Consider the following 14,900-nt stretch of genomic DNA (forward strand, 5'->3'; position numbering starts at 1 on the left):
AAAAAAGTCTTTTTTATGATGCAAAAAAACAGAATATTTTTTCATCCCGATGGTTAGAAGAATCTTTGAGGATTTTCAAACATCACTGGGTTTTTATTATTTAGGAAAATCAGATGCTTCGCTCGAACATAATACATGAGAGGAGCCACGAACCCGACCCCCTTGTTCAGGGCCATTTCTCCTGCTACACAAATTCTTTCTCTTTTTGACTAATGAAGACAAACTAATAATCCACTCAAAGACATAACTCACTTGGTTTGTAAATGTAATTATATAAAACGAGTTTTCGGATGGGATATATGTACAATATTAAACTGATTCCTGCTCAGCACTTCTTTCAGCGCTGAGGCTCTGCACTGGGCCTGCAGAGGGCGCCACGCTCCACTTCTTAATATGCAGGACACCAGCCAGCTGATCCTGATGCAGCATCTGCAAGACTTTTCATATTTTTAACATTTCACTGACATCTTAAAAGCTGGAGAAGCCCTTAATAGCTGACGAAGCGCAGGAACCACTGCGCACAGATGCCTTAGTGGAGACACTCGGGATGGTTTGGTGTTTCTTCGACGGTGCCTATAAAAAGTATTCACCCCCGTTGAAAGTTTTCATGTTTTATTGTTTTACAACGTAGATTTAATGTGTTTTTGGCACTGAGCAACAGAAAAAGGGTCTTTCTATCAATTGCAGCCCTTTGACTACACACAGGTGATCTACACTTAGCTCATTATGTGATGATTTAGGGGGTGAATATTTATGCAAACACGTATTTTGCATTTTATATTTATAATTAATTTAGATCACTTTGTAGAGATCTGTTTTCACTTCAACATTAAAGGGTCTTTTCCTGTCAATCAGTGTCAAAACATGTTAAATCCCCTTTAATTCAGTGCTGTGAAACAATAAAACGTGGACGCTTTACACCCACTGGTGCAGATATCATCTGGTGTTTGACCTTTTATTCATTCATTTACTGTGTATGTAACCAGCGAGGAGTTATTAGCGGCCTTCTCCTCTTCAGCGGAGCGTCTATATATCTGACTCAGTGTAACAAACTGTCCTTTGTAGCTCGTGGAAACATTTCCCAAAGTCTGGAGCTGAACAAGTGAAAATGACGCAGAGAAACAAGTGAAAAATGTTGTGTTTTGCTCCTTTTATTAGCCGTCGCCTCTTTCTTGCTCTCCGTCTCGGTGATTTTCACAGTCAGTGGAAAAAGCCTCTGACCTTCATCTGCGTCTCAGGAGGACGTTAAAAGACTTTATTACTAACGGCGGTGTCCAAACAGCCAGGCGGCTAAAAGAGGAAACGGCCAGACTTAGTCATCTCTTCACAAGACGAGATGTCGGAGAGGAGCTTCTTTGTTTTCATGTTCAGTAATGCACAAGACTTTTTCTTCATCTCCTCTCCAGCTCTCTGTTCTGTTCCTTACTTTGCTTTTTTGTCTTCTGTCTTCATGCTTCTAACGTCTCAGCTCGTATTCTTAGTATATTTTTAAACTGAAATGACCACCACAGGGAGGCGATTACAGCAAAGGGCGCAGATAAGTCTGTCAGGCTTAGGTAGAGTTACGGGAACTCAAATGAGAGTTTCAACCAAAATCTTAACACTTCTAGAGATGACAGGTGATCAAAACGTCAGCTATATTCAAACAGTGTGAACGTCAATGGGACAAAGACAAACGTGCAAATGGGAGAAGTGCTCACACTCGTCTTCTCCCTTCCTTGCCTCCTTAACTCGGCAGTTCATGATTGTAAATCAAGTCAAAATGTAACATCATAACCCTCCTTTACATCAGCTGGTATAGTTTAGTTTACTTTGGGTTTCAGCAGGTTATTTCTTTGTCTGTCAAACTGGAGAAAGACGACGAAACACAAAAGATAGACAGACAGAGAGTCGAGAACGTTTAACAGACTGCAGCATTAACAAGATTAAGTGCTAGCAGCTCTGTGAGGCTGCACTGTGGCACGGTGTTGCTCTGAGCTAACATGCTAACGTGCCGATGTTTAGCAGGTAGAATGTTGACCTTGTTCACCATCTTTAGCGTGTTAGCATGCTAACATTTGCTAATTAGCACTAAGCACAAAGTGCAGCTGAGGCTGATGGGAATGTCATTAGTTTTGCAGGTTTTTGGTCATAAATCAAAGTATTGGCGCTAGATGAAAAGTCAGAGGATCACCAAAGTTACTACACTACATCCTGAGGGAAACAGGAACGTCTGTGCAAACTTTCAAGCAATCCATCCAATGGTGGTGGACCAACAGCCCGACACCGCCATCCCTGGTGACACGCCGCTTGTTTATCCAGTCAGACTTCCATCAGCGCAGCTGTGGGTTCATTGTAGCTTCATGTGGTCCTGCTGTTAAACCCTCGTGGACAAATTTAAACTAAAAGACAGCAGTGTAAAGTAATGAACCTCGTTGAACTTGATCAGTCTGCTGCTGTTGTTGTATTTGAATGTATGTGTGCTGTTTTGATGTCGTTCTTTTAAATAGTTTGAGAGGCAGAAGTTCCCACAACACACCAGTTTATTGGTAAATTCAGCATCTCATTAGCTTTGGTCAGACGGTCGACACTCTATATTCAAGGATTTTATGTCCATTTTATTTTGTCTTTTCTATTCTAAAGAGTGTGAAAAGACGATATTTAGTGGGTTAACCTGAAAACTGTTGGATCCATTCATACAGAAACCAGTTAAACCAGCCTTATTCTCTCCTCGTGTGTGTGTTTCTGTGTGTGTGTGTGTGTGTGTGTGTGTGTGTGTAAGTACGTGTGTCTCCAGATTCTGATCTGTGACATTAAATGTGCAACATGAATTTTGATCTGATAACCTTCCCAGTGTTCCCAGTTCTTCCTGCTTCTAACCTGCCTCAGGTACAGATCAAGTTCAATCCCATCAGAATACCCACAAATGTTCGTACATATGTGTGTGTGTGCATGTGTGTGTCACCAAGTATTAATTATTAAGACTTGGTTTTAGGGTACAGGTCACAATTAGGTTAAGGTTAGGGTAAGGGGCTAAGGAAGGCATTATGTCAATGACTGTCCCCCCACGGGGATAGTGAAACAAATGTGTGTTTCATTGCGTGTATGCAGACAAACGTGCAAGCACAAGTCCATGTATTAAATCAGCACGTAATACACAAACAGACACTGACATACGTTAAAACGTCTGTTTATTTTAAACACAGGTCTTTGCAGCAGACAGCAGGATCATCTTTTGTTGCTAATAGCAGTAAAAATCACTGTTGACTGGATTTCATAGCAAAGTCGCATCTACATATCTGAAACTGCGTAATCACTGACATTGCCCTTAGGTATTTAGGCTTATATTATAGTGACACACACCCTGCATCACGAAGTTAACATCTTACATAGCGTGCAGTATAGAAAAACCTTGAAGGTGTTTAAATACATGATTATGCAATGGGTGTTGCTACACAGTTCCACTATACTCCGATATACAGCCTCTGTTTTGTCCCGTCCTGTTGTACTCTGCAAAATTATTAGTTGGGACCCAAAAATGTGATCTTTGCTCAGGTTCCTCACGTGAAAAAAAAATGCAGTTTCAATTAAATAACAGAATTAATTGAAAGCATTTTAAGAATCACTAGTGCAACAAAAACGAAATCTGTTCTTTGGTTTGACAACAGTTGAACAAGATTCAGAGTCTACAGCCATGCTAGCAGCTAGCAGCTGTGCTTTGAGCTAAATGCTAACATGAACATGCTCATTAAGATAATGCTAAGATGTTGAGCAGGTATAATGTTTAAACCATGTTCACCATCTTAGCATGCTAACATTTGCAACCTAGCACTGAACGCAAAGTACAGATGAGGCTGATGGGAATGCCAGTAGTTTAGAAGGTATTCGGTCATAAATCAAAACAGTTCCAAAGTCCGAGGATCACCGACGTTATTACAATTCATCCTGAGGGGAGCATGAATGTCTGAACCACATTCTGTGGTAATCCTTTCAATAGTTGTTGAAATATTTCACTTAAAACCAAAAATGTGAACCTCACGATGGCGCTAGAGGAAAAGTCAGGGAACCACCAAAGTCATCAGGATTCATCGTCTGGATACAGTTATGTGCTAATTCATCCAGAAGATGTCAAGCTACAGCATTTCGCTGAGTAAGTAAAACCTTTGACCCGCTGGTGGCGCTGGAGAAAAAGTCAGATCCAGTATGTCCTCCTGGGATCTTGAATATCCGTGTCAAATCCCAAAGGCAATTTCACTGTGAACCACACATGAAGCTCACGGTGGCGCTAAAGGGAACGTCGGGGGATCACTAAAGTCAGTGGGATTTGTCCTCTGGGGACCATGAATGTCTGTATAATATTTCATGGCAATCCATCCATTAGTTGTTGAGATATTTCAGTCTGGACCAAAGCGGTGGACTGTGGTGGACTAACAGGACAGAAATGACCATCCATAGCTAGCGCGGCCAAGAAGCCACGTCTGCTTTGTTTCGTTCAGAAGAAAAAGAACCAAAGTGCCAGTCGGAGATTTGTGCTCCTTTTTACGTGTCGGGACCTAAACTGGGTCGACAACCAGGTTTCATTATGGAGGATCCCAGGGCGGCAGAGCCGGCTCCTGACATCTGGGTCACAGGGAAGTTGTAACCTCTTGCACTGCTGCAGGTCAGCGAGCAGGATGCTCAGGCAGCAGATCAAACTTTGTTTTAGTCTTTGAGTCACATTTATATCTTGGTATGATTTGAGTAAGTCAGTCGATAACACCATCCTGTCGTCATATTAGTGCAGAATGAATGTAATGTATTTGAACTAAATTGAGGCTAAATGACAGCTATATCAATATGACTTTAATGAGCTGGCATGTAAGTTAGCATGTAGCATGAGTTGAGTGCAGTAGTCATGTGTTTGTGTGCACGAAAGGTAACTGTGCAGGTAACTTTTTTGTTTTTCTCTTTTCCCTCTCCCCATTTTATTGACACTTTTTATTGCTACTGATGTGTTTGGCTGTTGTGTCGAAAATTCAATAAAAAAAATCATCACTTACAGTTCGATGAAAATAGAAATACCTGTGGAAAGAAATCTGACATTTCGGACATTTGCCCTGAGATTGAATCTGTTTATTATCAAATGTAACTGCAGATAAAAACGTGTTGCAGACTTTGACTTTTATTGATTCAAGAAATGTAATTCAGTGAACTCAGTGGAGTATCACGAGAGTATTTAAAACAAATATATGCTGCTAGAACGTGTTTGAACAGCCTGAATGATCACATGCTCCAGTCGTTCATAAGTCAGAAGATTTTCCTGTGCGTTCTAAGTAAATTTCCGCTCCAGGTGACACATTGTGAAGACGCTTCACACCCAAAACACACACACACACACACACACACACACATACCACATGCATAAAGGAATCACTCTCTGGGAAAACCGTTGGCGCTCTTCTGTGGAAAACGTAGTAAGAATTTGACTTGCACTGAACCTGCTTGAACAAGAATCCTGCAGGGGACAAAACACGTTTTCTCTCTCTTCGTGCCAAAGCTTTTCCAGTCTTTCTGTTTTATCCCGTTTGGTTTTCCTCACGTCTTCCTCTTCTCCCCCAAGTCTCTTCTTTCGCTCTGTATTCTTCACCAAGTTGAGGTGAAAGTTTACGTGAAACGCGAGTGTCATTTTTATGATCTCTAAGCTACAGACTTTTGCTGTGCACCCCAAGAAAGTTTAAAGGGGAAGAAATGTTCCATCCTACATCAGAATCAGAAAGACTTTATTGATCCCCGAAGGGAAACTCTTTGTTACAGCAGCTCGCCTTTAGTCAGTGCACACAGGAGAAAGTACTAGCAAACAATATGATGCACTATAATACAGGTCAGAAAATAAATGAAGTACCAGGTGGGTATAAGTATAAGATAAAATAAGTGTGAAGTGCCAAGTGGGTTTACCGGTTGATGATGATGATAATACAGTATAATAATACAATGTAATAATATAAGTAATAAGCAGTGGTGCATGTACTGTCGAGTTAAGTGTATCTTATTGAGATTATTAAGATTTTGCACAGCAGTAATGGAGGTATGAATAATATCAATATCAATAAATAGGAAAAACTAACAGGAAAACTAAATATTTCCCAGGAGTAATACACAGAATATTGCAGAGATGTTAATGATCAATGTCCAGTTTAGTGACTTCGGGTCATACAGACTGACACTTAGAGGGAGGAGTTAAAGAGTCTGATGGCCACAGGCAGGAATGACTTCCTGTGGCGCTCTGTGGTGCATTGTGGGGGGATGAGTCTTCCGCTGAAGGCGCTCCTTTGTTTGACCAGCACGTCATGGAGCGGGTGGGAGACGCTGTCCAAGATGGCGTGTAGTTTGGCCAGCGTCCTCCTCTCTGACACCACCGCCAGAGAGTCCAGCTCCGCCCCCACAATGCCACCGGCCTTACGTGTGTCAGGTTTCAGCCACGCTGGCGGCGCACGGCTCTCTGGACGGTGAAGATGGCCGGCCCGCGCACCACTTCGGTCCCCACTGAAATATCTCAACAGCTATTGGATGGATTGCAATGAAATTTGGTTCAGATATTCTTGGTTCTCAGAGGATGAGTCCTGCTGACTTTGTTGTTCGTCACGTCAAAATTTGGTTTATGCAAAACTAATGACATTCCCATCAGCCTCAGCTGTACTATATGTGTAGGGCTAATTAGCACATGTTATTAAATGTTATTTTACATTACACCTGCTAAATATCAGCATGTTAGCATTGCCACTGTGCGCATATTGCCATACTGACGTTAGCATTTAGCTCAGCGCACCACTGTGTCTAAGTACGGCCTCGTAGAGCTGCTAGCTTGGCTGTAGACTCTTCGTCTTGGACAAATAAAACAAAAACTATCTACATGGCTACACACCACGAGAGGTAAGTGAGAAAATACGTTGTTTTTGTAATTTGGGTAAACTTACACGTTGAAATAAACTTGAAAACAATGTTTTCCACACAGCTACGGTCACTCTGCAGGGTGGCAACAGACCAGTGTCCCAAACACTTGAATATTTTCCAGCTGTGAGATCCGCATATAAGAAACAATTATGTGAAGTAAGCTGCACTGAATCAGCCATCTGCCAAATGACATTATAAAATATATGACTGTGTCTGAAACACAGTTTTTATTTGACATGACAGCTGGCGAGCTAGCAGTGTTTGCTTACAGTGTACTAACCGGTTTAATATTCTAATTGTATTCACAGTGCTGGGACATTTTTTAGCACACAGTGTTTTCATAAAGCAGCGTATGACTCAGTCAGTCAAATCATCATCATTTTTTCCACAGAGCTCCGTCTCGTGCTTTCTGCTCAGCTTGCCTCTGCCTCACAGTAAAACTGGGAGCTCAATCTTTAGTTCGGTTTCCTTCCATTAGTTTGTTTTGTTTCATCTGTGTATACTGCACAGATGGCATCAGTCCCAGTGTCTGTGATCTAGTTCAAGGTTCACCAGAACAAACTCTGAGTCTGTGTTTACCTTTAGAAAAGTCACCCGTGGACAAGACTTGGTCCACACTGGGTCAGTGTCTGTCTTTCTGCTCATATGTTGACTGCAGTCCCTCCCGTTCAGATCTCTTCTCTCCGTCTCTTTCCTTTCTTTTGTTGTTTCGTCATGGCTTGGTTTGTTGAGTGTGTTTTGATGTGGAAAGGCATCCAGTCCATTATGGATTACAAAAGGAGAAAGAGCACTCAGCATACACCAGCCAACAACACTGCCAACCTAGCGGAGGAACTTAACTTCTTCGCTCGGTTTGACAAACACAATAACCGACTTCCAGTCGGTTTCAAACTGTCAGGAGACCCACAGACTTGTTCTACACACTCACGAGGTGCGGCGGGCCCTCCGCAGCATCAACACGGAAAGCAGCTGGGCCTGATGGTGTACAAAGGTGTATATTCCAGGCCTGTGCTGACCAGCTAGCAGAGGTATTCACATTTTCAACCTCTCTCTGTCCTTATGCACCAAAAAACCTTTGAGAACCTGTCCCAATGACTACCAGCCAGTCGCTCTCACCCCTGTCGTTTCAAAACGCTTTGAACGACTGGTCCCAGCTGATCTAGACCAAGCATGCATCCTCCACCCTCACCCACCGGCGTCCCCCAGGGCTGCGTGCTGAGCCCCCTCCTTTATGCGCTCTTCACGCATGACTGCTAACCCATCCGCAACTCAAACACTGTTAAGTTTGCGGATCATACGGCGAAGCTGCATACAGGGAGGAGGTTCAGAACCTGACAACGTGGTGCGCCAACAACCTGGTCTTAAACACCAAAACGACCAAGGAGATTATCGTGGATTTTAGGACTACCAAGAAGATCACACGCAGTTCTGCGCTCTGAGTTCTCTGGCGTGCCCTCTAGTGGAATCCTCCAGTAACACGCAATACGACATAGGCAAGTATGTGAACGGTTCCCTTCACAACGCAGCCGGTTGTCTACGCGAACGCGTGGTTAAAAATAAAAGTATATCTCCAACCTAAAACACAAATGCACCATTTGAGGTTGACACAATTGCAATTTCGTTGTGCTTGCACAATGACAATAAAGTTCTTGAATCTTTTCTTTCCTTTCTCACCCTTTACACACACACCACAGACATCATCTTCATCTTCATTCCCAAGGAATTAAGTTCATGTTGGACCATTCTGCAGCACACCATGTCAGTTTTATTTATTTATATATACAGTAGCCCGATATCACAAATTTGCCTCCATGGGTTTTACAATCTGTATACGACACCCTCTATCCTTAGACCCTCGATTGGGATGAGGAAAAACTCCCCAAAGACCAGAGAGTCACACGACCTCCTCTCCACCACGGAAACCTGGAAGAGGACAGACTACACAAACACACAAGAGGCAAAGCTCAAGCTTCACACAGGTAGAAGAAAGGAAACAAACACACTGTCCAATGCCAGCGTACAGAGCCAATGCAGGAATTATTGTGCCTTTTGTGTAGCTAGTCGGAAAGTAATGGTGCGGATGAGAGTGTGTTGTGTCTAAATGTCATGCTGGAGACTAAAGTTTGCATTCAGACCAACAATTGATGTTAGCAGTTTTTAGTAGGTCAGCTGGGCGGTCACCTTTAAACGCATTAACCTGGAACTCAAACTGGACTTTCTGGATTGTCACGCTGCTACCTTAAACAACGCGCCCCCACCAAGGAAACCGCCCCCCCCGCGATGTTTAAACGCAGCGCTGTTTTCAGGCTGAATGCCCACTTACTCTTCTTAAAACTGTAGCCACAATTTTTTGCCTAACCTTAACCATACATTATTCGTAAGGTGGCATTTTCATCAAAGAAGGGGAGCTACATTAGCCCCAGAGAAGCCAAATTAGTACAAGTATAAAAACTTTGTACCACAGGATACGGTCAAATCAGCAAACTGTATTTTTAATTTAATTTGGGTTCTGTGTTTGATTTGTGGTTCTGATCTAATCACATGAAAAGTAATTTTATGCTGATTGTCAACACTCACGTCCATGGTGTCATGTGTGATAGCTCACGTCCCACTGATAGGATTGTGATGCCACTGAAGAAATAATCTTTACAATTTTTCTGCAGAAAGTGGACCGAAGAGGGCTTTAAATAAATCATAAAACACAGGTCAAAACAAAGTAGGTTTGAGTCGTTCACTAGGTTGATGTCAGGTTTACTGTTTCTCCTCTATGTTCGTGTTAAATCTCTCTCGTTATGTCTGCCTCGTCTTTGTTTTCATTGTTTCTGTCTGTGCGTCAGAATTGTCTCTTTCTTTACGTCCCAACCCACGAAATCATAAATTATAAACTACAATGACCGAAATTTAATACGTGATGCTCCTGAATTCAATAATGAGCACTGGCAGTTTTTGCTCCTTCAGTTTTCTGAGTCACTCTCTTGTGTTGCAGAGCCACACTGCAGGTTTTATTCAAAAATCATAACTTCACTTCTGAGTCCTAACGGCCCAACAAGACATCTTTTGTGAGGTTTATTTAAATTTTGGCCTTTTCTTTTGTCAGAGGGAACAAATTGTCTTTTGACAATTACTTGACTCTCACTCTCTGTGGCATGAGCTGTAACCTTTAGCTGCTAACCAATGCCACTTCATCAATGCTGTTGTGTCAGAGTGTCGGAGCTGTGGGTGGAGAGCGACTGTGAAAGTCTGTTTGTGCTCGAGCTCCAGATATTAACTCCAAACTAAACGAGTTACAGTGGACTGTACATTCAACCTATCGCCAGTTACATGATTCATTTTAGGAAATACTTTTTCACTGTCTTGTCGAGAGTTAGATGAGAAGATTGATGCCACTCTCATGTCTGTTGAGTTACAATGAAGCTACAGCTAGCAGCTGGTTAGCTTAACTTAGCATAAAGACAGGAAACAGCTAGCCTGGCTCTGTGCAAAGGTAACAAAATCCACCTCTAAAGCTCACTAATTAACATGTTAGTTCTTATTTGTTTAATCCGTACAAAGCTGAAGCGTAAAAATGAAAATGTGCCGGACTATTTCTTGGCTGAATGCAGTGACTTCCTGGAGTCTCTCTTTTGAGGTGCTGGTAGGTGGATTTTGTTACGTTTGACAGAGCCAGGATAGCTGTTTCCCCGTATCGTCTTTATGCTAAGCTAAGCTAACCAGCTTCTAGCTCGATTATCCGGTTAAAAAACTCAAGATCTACAGAATTTAGTTCCCAGATGATGAATCCTAATAATTTTGGTGATCCCTTCACTTCTAGCGCTATCATTAGGTCCAAATGTTAATTTGTCTAATACTTCAGTTTATGACCAAATACCTGCAAAACTATGACATTGCCATCCCATTAGTTAGCACCAATTAGCAAATGTTAGCATGCTAACACACAAAACTACAATGGTTTAACATGGCAAGCATTATACCTGCTGAACATCAACATGTTAACATTGTCACTGTGAACGTGTTAGCATGCTAAGGCCTATATTAGCATTTAGCTCAAAGCACTGCTCTGCCTAGTACAGCCTCACAGAGCCGCTAGCATGGCCGCAGCCTCTTAGTCCTGTTTTAATACAGAATTAAAGCTAACATGTCACTTTCTCTGTACACTGTGCAGGTCAGGATGTCAAGTTAAGCGCCACAGGGTCTTATAGCTAGTCTTACAGCTAGTTACGTATAACAATCATCTGTCATGTGACAATCATTATGCACGCAGAAAGCTGCATAATCTGCCTGTTTTGTAGCTGTAGATGGAAATGGATCCTGTCGTGGATTAAAGCAACACATGAGGCTCAGTGCTCGCAATGTGAATGAACACTGTGGGTGTTAATAGTTGTTCCCAAGGGTGAGTGTGTTGGTGCAATCCTCCCTCCCCCTACAGCAACACTGCCATGCAATTACTGTCAATGAGAATATTTCCTCATATAACTTCCCTGAATAAATAAGGGATAAATAGTGTCCATTACTGCCTACTGAAAACCTCTGGTGGTAAAGAACAGGAAGTTGGACCTGCGGCGTTTGAGTTGTTTGTTATTTATCTGTGAAAGATCAAATGTTTGTCCTCAGGAAAGCGCCCCCCCCCCCCGAGACGGTGAGCCCTGACCTTTAGTCTGTGAAACAGAGGACTGAATTCCCACACAGACTTGCTTTTATTTTGTCTGTTGTATGAACAGTTGAGGCTGACCCTGCAGTAAGTAGGGTGTTAAAATTGGACACGAAGCGATGATGCTGAAGACTCCAGTCTTCTCTTCCACTGTCCAGTTTCCTCTTTTTATGTTCCCTGCATGCAAAGAAAAAGTGTTATTCCTGTAATATCACCGAGTCTTGGGAAAAACCCCCGGCCAGCAGTGCAAGGAGCAAAAATCTAAGTGTAAATTAATGATCACACAAAAAATCAAATCTCTGTTTGAAGTCACAGTTAGGCGTGAAGCCTCCGTTAGGGTTAATCTTGGGGTTAAGGCAAAGATTAAGGTTAATAAACTACTTTTCAGGTTAAGCTTTTCCAGAAAGTTGAGAGACCACCTGACGCGAGCCGATGAGAATGCGCATCAGGCGCCGGCCCTCAGGTGAAATACCAAGTTTTTCGGGGGTCCCCCGACGCTGGAGTGGTTTCAGTTCCACGTTTCAGTGCAGTTCCCAGGAGTGATTCTGAGGTGCTTGATAAACGGGCCCAGATTTCCTTTTCGTGGCTGTTTTTGTTTCTTGTCATCCACGTTGTCGTCACCACCGACTTCTGTATCTACCGAATGTTTCTCATTGACCGGTTTGTTTTAAATGACGCGGTTGTTATAAAATCCGTAACGCCGTTTGTTTCCACAGTCCTGTTTCCGGGCCGACAAAGACCGAGATCAGTGTTTCCTTTATGAAATGCAGCCGGCTGTCACTGCAGAGAGAGTGAGAAGAGACTGTGTGTGTGTGTGAGAGTGTGTGTGTGAGTGTGTGTGTGTGTGTGTGTGTGTGTGTGTGTGAGAGTGTGTGAGTGAGTGTGTGTGTGTGTGTGTGTGTGTGTGTGTGTGTGTGTGTGTGTGTGTGAGAGAGAGAGAGGTCAGCGGCGGCAGGTTTAACCTGATCTTCTCAGGCAGTATGTCACACAAAGACACACAAGCACAGATTTGCATTGCTGTACTTGTGAGGACATTTCCTGATTACAAATTCTCTTTAACCCCTTAAAATCCAGTTTTTCTTCTATTGTCCCTGAACCCCATCGGTCCCCGCAGACCGCCGGCGTCCCGCCCACTGTTTAAGCGAGGCTAGGAGTTGACCCTTGACCTCATGAAGTCAGAAAGGTCAGCGACAGTTGGATTTGAGTAAAAGTTCCTCTGAGTAAATCTCTGTTGTTTTACTTCATCAGTCGTCTCCTGTGTTATTTATCAGCTCTGAGGCTGAGCTCGTAGTTGCTGTCAGACTCAAACACCTCACGGGTGACGCTGATCAGCTGTTACTGGTCTGTAACGAGTTCTCATATTTGACATCTTCACAAATCTAATAAAATGCATTTTGTAGCAGTGTTTTTTTTTAAACCAGAAGCTAATGTTGATCCGATAACAAACAAATAAACACAGTGGGATCTCTGGACTTTAAAGAAATAGTCATAGAAAATACGATTATTCACTTTCTTGCCAAAAGTTGGACGAGAAGATAAATACCACTCTCATGTTCGTGAGATAAAGAAGCTTGCTGTTTCCCGTCTTTATGCTAAGCTACGCTGCTACATAAGCAGACACCACAGTGGTACTAACTTTCAGCAAGAAAGCAAATAAGTGCCTTTCCCAAAATGCCAAACTATTCCTTCAAAATTAATTTCTGTGAGTTTGAACAGTGTTTGCCTCCACAGTGTGTGTGTGTGTGTGTGTGTGTGTGTGTGTGTGTGTGTGTCTAATCTTAACCCTACACCTATGATGTAACATAAAATTTGAGGTTATTGATGATTTTCCATCTTTCTTTACCGAGTGCACACAGAATGACTCAATGACTCATTTTCTCTCTCGCTTTCACATTATTTCTCTCCTCTTTCTGTCACTTACATACATATTTTTTGCACACACACACACACACACACACACACACACACACACACACACACACACACACTGGGAGGATTAACATCTCTGAGTGGTTTGCCTGCAGCTGCTTGTACTGTACAGCCAGAGAAAACGTGCTGATGCAGCAGCTTCTGTGCTGAGTTTAACGCGAAGTGACAAGTGAAAGAGAAAACGAGCTGCACAGAAACTATTTGAGAACCTCCACAAAACATGTTATAACACAAGTTATTTAGGATTTATGTTATTGTTATTTAGGAATAATGAAATCTCTAAGAAATGTAAGATTTCAAATGTGTGATGGTGCACGTCTGAATGGACCCGACAAAAAGTTTTCTAGTCTCAAAATCTTATATAACATGCGTTTTTACATCAAAGCAACCCCGATCCCTTTGTTATGCTGAAGAGGAACATGTAATTAATGTCTAATGCATTCAGATTTCTAAAGGTATGTGAGTGATGCAGGGATGTAAAAAGAAGACAAAGAGAAAGACCTTTGTGATGGCAGAATGTGTTTTTATAGTTTGACACGGAGAGTGATGTTTGGCGTTTTAAGTATTTGATTGATTTCCAAAAGTGGGTGTAGCCGTTCCTGTCACCGTGTTTCCTCAACTGAATGAGAAGTGACTAAGAGTAGAAGCACGGGGCCAATATACACAACACATTAAACATGTTACATGTACATAGTTTGGTAGAGCTCACTGATAAAGCAGCTTGTTTTCCACGCTACCGGGTAGTTAACTGCGTACACCTGGTGCCAACGAGTTCATCTGATTCGTTGCTGAGAGCAGGTGCGACGGCTGCTGGCTCAGAGAGCAGAAAGCCGTTCCGACAGTAAAGATGAACCATCAGCGTCTGACAAAGGTGAAGCGGCTTGCGTAAGACGTCCATCATCAAGTTTATCCTGTCTGATCTGCATAATTCTGTTGTTTATTTATGCATCGTGTCCATTCCTAGACTGGAATGAGGTTTCTGTGCAACTGGAAATCCTTCAGTCGGTGCTGGGCAGAATGGTTTAGAGAACAATGCAGTATTGCTGGCCCTCTGCCAAACTGTTCGGTAATGAAGTTACTCAAACACTTGACTCAGCCTCTGATCATTTAAACGATTTATAGCTGTAACTATAACAAAGCTGCTCCTGTGTTCATTTAAAGTGCGGACAAACATCAATTCACAAACTACATTACATTACTCAGGAGTTTGTTTGCTGTTTAAGCACATGATTATGATTCAGTCAAACATGTAAAAGTAATTGTTTTGCGTTGTTTTGTCAAGTCAGCTCCTTATCTACGCACTTGGTAACACAAGTAACTTTTATAATAGTGGAAACATTTATTTTGATCTCGATCTAAACCAAGGAGCCTTTGAACTGTCAAGGAAATAAATCATCGTTTACTGCAACCAGTT

This window comes from Siniperca chuatsi, linkage group LG2, assembly GCF_020085105.1.
Source record: "Siniperca chuatsi isolate FFG_IHB_CAS linkage group LG2, ASM2008510v1, whole genome shotgun sequence".
NCBI lineage: Eukaryota > Metazoa > Chordata > Actinopteri > Centrarchiformes > Sinipercidae > Siniperca > Siniperca chuatsi.